The sequence below is a fragment of the Ornithodoros turicata genome, chromosome 4 (genome assembly GCF_037126465.1).
Source record: "Ornithodoros turicata isolate Travis chromosome 4, ASM3712646v1, whole genome shotgun sequence".
NCBI classification, from domain to species: Eukaryota; Metazoa; Arthropoda; class Arachnida; order Ixodida; family Argasidae; genus Ornithodoros; species Ornithodoros turicata.
The window spans coordinates 72,607,177-72,613,395 of NC_088204.1; the positions used below are offsets into that span (position 1 = coordinate 72,607,177).

Here is a 6,219-nt window from a genome sequence, read left to right on the forward strand (position 1 = left end):
TTCGGCTCATTCGCATAGGAAGATTGGGCAACCAATATCTCAACGCACGTGCTCGTTCCAGCAAAGTCTTCTAACGTAAAGGCTTCCAACGATGGTTGTGTCCCCACTACATCATCATCACGAATTTGTTGTTGTTCTACTGACACTATTCAACTGAAGTATACAACTGGGCGTTGTGAAGCTTGTGTTGCGTTTGTCCTTCTATGCCATAATTCATTCTCTCGTATTAACCGCTGCGAAGTGGGGTAGGGTCCTATGGCTACCACGGGGAAACATCCCATGTCATCATCACTTCTCCTTCATTTATAGTTGTTGTTGTGTCCTTCTATGTTTTCATTATACTACTTGTCGCATTATTTGTCTCATTATACTACTACGTTACATTAGGAAGATGGCACCCGCCAGGAGTGTGCGAGTCACTGACAACAATGTAAGAGAGAATGTTTTGAGGGTGAGTGCATGTTCTCGTGCTTCCTCGCGTGGTTTGGCAGGTTGAGGAGAGGGTAGCCAGCGTGGTGTAATTAGGGGCATCTCTGACCGGCACGCAGAGGGCGTGGGTTCGAATCCCTCTGCTGGTCACTTTTCTTGAGCTGCCACTGCTTGAATGAGATCCCTCTATGGAAACCCCATGCACGTGACGTCATGGGTGTCGCGCGCGGGTCCGCTTTATTCATCACGCCTCCCGCAGTTAATATACATGCTCTCCACTTGGTCACCAACGCCAGTGATGGCAGAAGTGAAAGGCTATTGATAAATGTGAAAAAAAAACAAAAAAAAAAACGTAATTTGTATCGATGTGAACCTGCGTTGAAAGTTTCGCAGCGAAGAGGGCAATAGAAACGGTGAATATGGGCACCGCGGGTATACGGAAACTCATGCGGCTCTGACGTCACAGAGCGTCTCGGCCGCCAGTGAGGCGGCGCACGAGAAGTCACGTGCTTATGGCTGCCAATAGGAAGGACGCAACTCTGAGGTCCGTGACGTCTGCGCTTTGCACGGAAGGGCTTGTATCTCGCTAAGCACGACACGTAGAAGAATAATATTTTTTCCCTCGGTATTCTGGCTCGCAATGCACCTGCGTCCATGATGTAATAACCACATCGATGAAGGTGTCTCAACCCCTTTATTGTTATACTCTATTCTCTCATCGCAAGACAATCTTTCTTTTTTAAAGTCTAGTGGTTACCCATTGTCCTTCAATCAGCAATAACTGAAAGCGATAGCAGCACTTTGGGAATCTGCATCAAATGTGAAATGCGCTTCTGTTATAGCAATGATTTTAGCAGAAGAATTGGGAAGTGACGACTTCGTTTAACACCGCTGGTTCTTTACAGTTTATTGCAATTGCAGTTTTTAACAATCGCCAACTCCGTCGCAAATATCGGTACCACTGACGCGACTACATTTTGTAGTCACCACTAACAAAGTCACAGGCGCAACTGTTGTGAAAGCAGAAAGCCCTCCGTACTCTCAGAACACCTTTGATGCGGTCGCAGAACTTGTAGCAGTTGGGATCATCCCATTTTATACATACGGGGATATCCTCCGGGGGTACATGCGGCACTGCGCAGTAAATAAAGGTAACGACAGTTAAACACTAAACCGCAAAAGGTTCTTCTCGCGAAATGAAAAGTGCGGTTACGTTCGCAGCAATACAGAGGGAATGGCATTCAACTTTTGCGTCGTTCGCTCGAAGGAAAGTGCTTTGCCTCTCTACGCTTTCCTTCTTCTCTTCCAGAGCAGCTTCCCATTGGTGCACTCGAACGTTCTCCCGCGATGATTGGGCAAAACGTTTGCGGAGACCAATGGGAAGCACCCCCGCCGCCTGGCGCCTCTTGAAGTATGCAAGAAGGAAGGCGCATATCGTGATTCCCTTCGCGCACGAATCCCAAGCCACGCAACGAATAAATACCGTTCCGTTTGTACCGTTCCTTTTGTCTCAACGTAACGGCATCTCTCATTTCCGCATATTTAGCACTTGAGTGCCCCTTTAAGTTAGATTCCGGCAGAATGCACCTGATTCACCTCATCCGTGCACATAATTCTTGCATAAATATGATGTGTTCTATAGTCGTGTTCAACATAAGAAGGGAAAGAAATCTAGTCCGTCAACTATATGCGCCGTTACAGATGAGGTGAAGGCACAGCGCCAGGAGAAATACTGCAGCGCCACCGGGCGCCATCAGTAGGAAACCGTACTTTCTGCCGCAGCGTAGTGTCATGCGGGCAGTCTTAACAGCCAATACGGTAGCAGAGTGAGCGTAATGGATTACATTATCTGGCGCAAGCAGGGAGCGTGACCAGACTGTGTTCAGCCCTCCTATCCGTGGCGCAGTAATATTTTGAGAGCTGACGGAATAGATTTCTAAGGTTGAATACGACTACAGGCGATATTTTTCTTCCAGTTTCATGGAAAAGGTTAACATGATTTGTCGTAATTTGCACAGATGAAAGTAAAAGGACAACTGAACTGGCATATGTCCCGTACTTATTCAAATAACAACAATGATTATCATCTGCTTCGTCTTCTCCATTTTCATATAATTGCTGCTTGAAAGCGCCACGAGCCACATAAAGTGAATATAGGACAACTTTTTCATCTGAGGAATTCATAGAGCCTGGGATTTTAGACGGTAGCAACAATATTGGTACGGTCCAGCTCATTGTTGCGTTGCGTCACTCGAAGGTTTCGTGATATAAACGCGATGAAAATGAAGCAGACGACTGGATTTTCCCATTCTTTGGTCCTTCCATTCTGCCTTTACTTCAACAGGCCATCAAGTCGCGCCACGACAGTGCCTTAAGAAGAACTGTAAGGAATTTACGAGAGCACATCGGTGGGGTACACGAAATCCACTATTAAGAATAAACCGCTTAAGAATAAAACATTCAAGGATAGACCGCTCAAAAATACGCGGTTAAAAGTATATCTCCAGAAATAAGCCGCTTACTATTCCTGCGTAGAGATCACCGTTTATTAATCCAGTATTAAAAGTAAACTGTTCAAAAATCTCCTACCATCTAGCACTCACCTACCATGTAGCACGGGGGCGGATTGATGGCATTTTGCATCGGGCATAAGTTTATGTTGGGTAAACATCTACATTGTGCGAAGCATGGAGCAGGTCAGATTGATTTTGTCATCCTATTTTTGAATGAAAATCTGTATCTGATGGGAGAAGCATCCGGCATATCAAGGCTTGATTCTGTCAATATATTATGTCATAAAAATACGTCTGTCGTGTGGGTGAAGGAGGCCGTAACCTCCAAAGTAGCGTTTCACTCCCTTTGTATGTAATTCTCAGTTTATCAAGCTCAACGCATGCAGAGAATGACCTAGCAGAAGGTTGGCTCGGAAGACGCCGAATGCAAGGAACGTAAGTTTAAGAGAAGAACGAAGGTGCTTCAAAGAACAAGTGTGTGTTAATATGACAGACCGGTACTTACACGATCGGTATGGCAGCACCGCTACAGTAAGAACACGAAGACATTGTAATTGCTTTCTCTCATTTCCAATTGTTCTCCAGCTACATTAACGCGACAAATTCATAATGACAACGCTCTTTACCCCATTATGATTCAATTACGGTAGCAAAAGGGGAAGTCTGGAAGTGACTTACGTGCCAGTTTTGCCAGAACTGCAAAAGATACAGAGTTCATGTCAGCAGGGGTCGTTCGTTATTGGTCACGCGCTTTCGCACATTCGTCCCAGTACCATATACGGCAAGCATGCAAGTCAACACTGAAACGTGAGGTCGACAATGGCGAGCCCTGTCACCATCACCATCACCACCACCCCCATCAACATGGAAGGAAGGGGCGTTGCTGGTCCAGAAAGCAACGACAGGTCGGACACACAAGAATAAGAAACAATTTGGTTCGACGATGACGCATGGGTTGTTTCATGACTGTCGTCATTTTTGCAGTAAAGGCCAGGCTATTGATATTACGGCAACGTATTATCTCCAGTATCTGACGAGAATAACAGTTGACAAAGAAAGGTAAAAAAGCACAACGGCTCAGTCAGCGAAGCTCAATCTTCCCAACGGACGTGCACGTGCGGATGCATGTGCTCGAAGCACGAGCAACAGACCACCTGTAATGGCAGTTCACCGCGCCGAGATGTTCATCTTAGGGCAGTGGTGGATCCTGAGCGGGGTACGATAACCCACCTCCCCGAAACTTCGGTTTATACACTGGATTTTCCTTTCACCCCTCCCCCCACTATGCACTCAGACAAAGAACCCCCCTCCCCCCCAAAAAAAAATATTGAGGATCTGGTAATTGCTTTCTCTCATTTCCAATTGTTCTGCAGCTACATTCACGGGACAAATTCATAATGACAACACCCCTTCGTCTAGAGTAAACAAAAATTGGCATCGAGGGCTACTCTCTGTATGTATATTAGTTTTTTGAAAGACTTAGGCGGGGGGAGTATGTTCGTTGATGATATAAGAAAAAAGGAAGTAAAAGACTTGGGGTCACGCAATATAATACATGCATACAACACAATACATAAATGCATACAACATGTAGAATGCGTAGAACACGTACACACGATACATACAGTACAGTACGCCTACTTTTTCGATAAAATGTCCCCGTTATTGCCCAGCATACTATAGTATACTACTATCCCAAGCAGCACCACAACATCTTGGCAAAATATTGGACTATTGCCAATACTTTTCCAATATTGGTCCAGTATGGGGCCGGCATTGCCAACATTGGGTCAATATGTTGTGCTGCTTGGGATAGTAAGTTTTAGCAGACCGTTGGTAACGTGGCTTCCGTCGGACCGTATATCAACCGCAACCAACAAGTGGACAATATCCCGTGTCACGTGCGACTGCGATTGCTGCGATTCCGATATGCAAGATAACCTTATCAAAGCTACACTAATGGTATCTTCGACTGGCAGCACACCGATGACGTACTAGAACACTCTGGAGCACGCGCTCTAGATCTTGGACTGATTAAAACTGAACTGCCAACATCTTCGGCAGTTGTTTCTTTCTTCCATCTTCTCTCTTCCTCCAGCTCCGTGCGCTCTAGCTTGAAGCATTGGTACCGCCAGTAGAAGGTACAGGTCCCGACAAAAGTTTACGGAACACGCGAGCGGTGTATTTTTTCCTCGGTACGACACCCTAGCGGCAAGCGGAAGCTGGCGAAATCAGGCCAGTTCACTGCCTCAGAGGGGTGGACGACAGTGCTCTCAGCGACACACAGCGGTAGTTTCGGTATGATTGCTGTTGTATGTGCCCGCGAAGTGAGTTGGATTTAACTGTTGTGCTCGTCAACAACTCGTGACTAACGTCAGTTGTTTATCAATCAATCAATTATCAATGTCAGCGTCAATTGTTTATCAGCTCGTCACGCATCGTCCATAATAAAGGAACTGTAAACAAGATATCTTTCTTTCTCTCGTCTACATATCATAGCTTTCCAATAAAAGCAATACACCATAAAGTGTTGCCACCATGATTCATCCTTGTTGTCACGATGATAGCGGCGAGCTCACTGTCTCAACAATCGTTGAATCACGTGTTGTTGGCGACCACAACAGTAAAATCCAACTCACTTCGCGGGCACATACAACAGTAATCATACCGAAACTACCGCTGTGTGTCGCTAAGAGCGCAGTCGTCCACCTCTCTGAGGCAGTGAACTGGCCTGATTTCGCCAGCTTCCGCTTGCCGCTAGGGTGTCGTACCGAGGAGAAAATACACCGCTCGCGTGTTCCGTAAACTTTTGTCGGGACCTGTACCACTAAGCTCGCTAATACTACACGCAAATCGAAATGCGGCGCAGCCACTGCGCAGTGTCCATTAATAGAAGTGAGAAGAATAGCCACAAACCTGGCATGATTACGAAGGCGAGGAGGATAAATGTGTTCATCGTGCTTCTTGTACACACCACACATGAAATGACAACATTTTCTGAAACCTTTGTTCAAATTACCTTTCCTCCAATAGTCTAGGAGCACGTTTTAGTCTCTGGAGACTGAAGCTCTAATGTGTTCTCTTTTTACTAACGGGGTCAGGATTTACGATCGACCTGCAAAAACGTCAGTTTTGACGCTCTCGCTTCATACGCTCTTCTTTTCAGTATTGTACTTAAAATACTGTATTTTAAATCCTTTTCTCTGTGTATGGTATCTTAGTCACTTTTTCCGAGGTCTATTTTGTACTCTATCTAAAATTTCTTTTTGTGTGTTCT

At 45.6% G+C, this 6,219-nt stretch overlaps 1 long non-coding RNA gene across 1 annotated transcript; it reads right to left on the minus strand.

Moving 5' to 3' along the window:
- Window positions 1–1,321: 1,321 nt before the first annotated feature.
- LOC135393451 (uncharacterized) lies at window positions 1,322–5,979 on the minus strand. The gene is made up of 4 exons (XR_010422633.1): window positions 5,859–5,979; window positions 3,621–3,638; window positions 3,448–3,468; window positions 1,322–1,563 (listed from the first exon to the last, which is right to left on the minus strand). It is a non-coding gene; the product is annotated as an uncharacterized LOC135393451 (long non-coding RNA).
- Window positions 5,980–6,219: the final 240 nt, after the last annotated feature.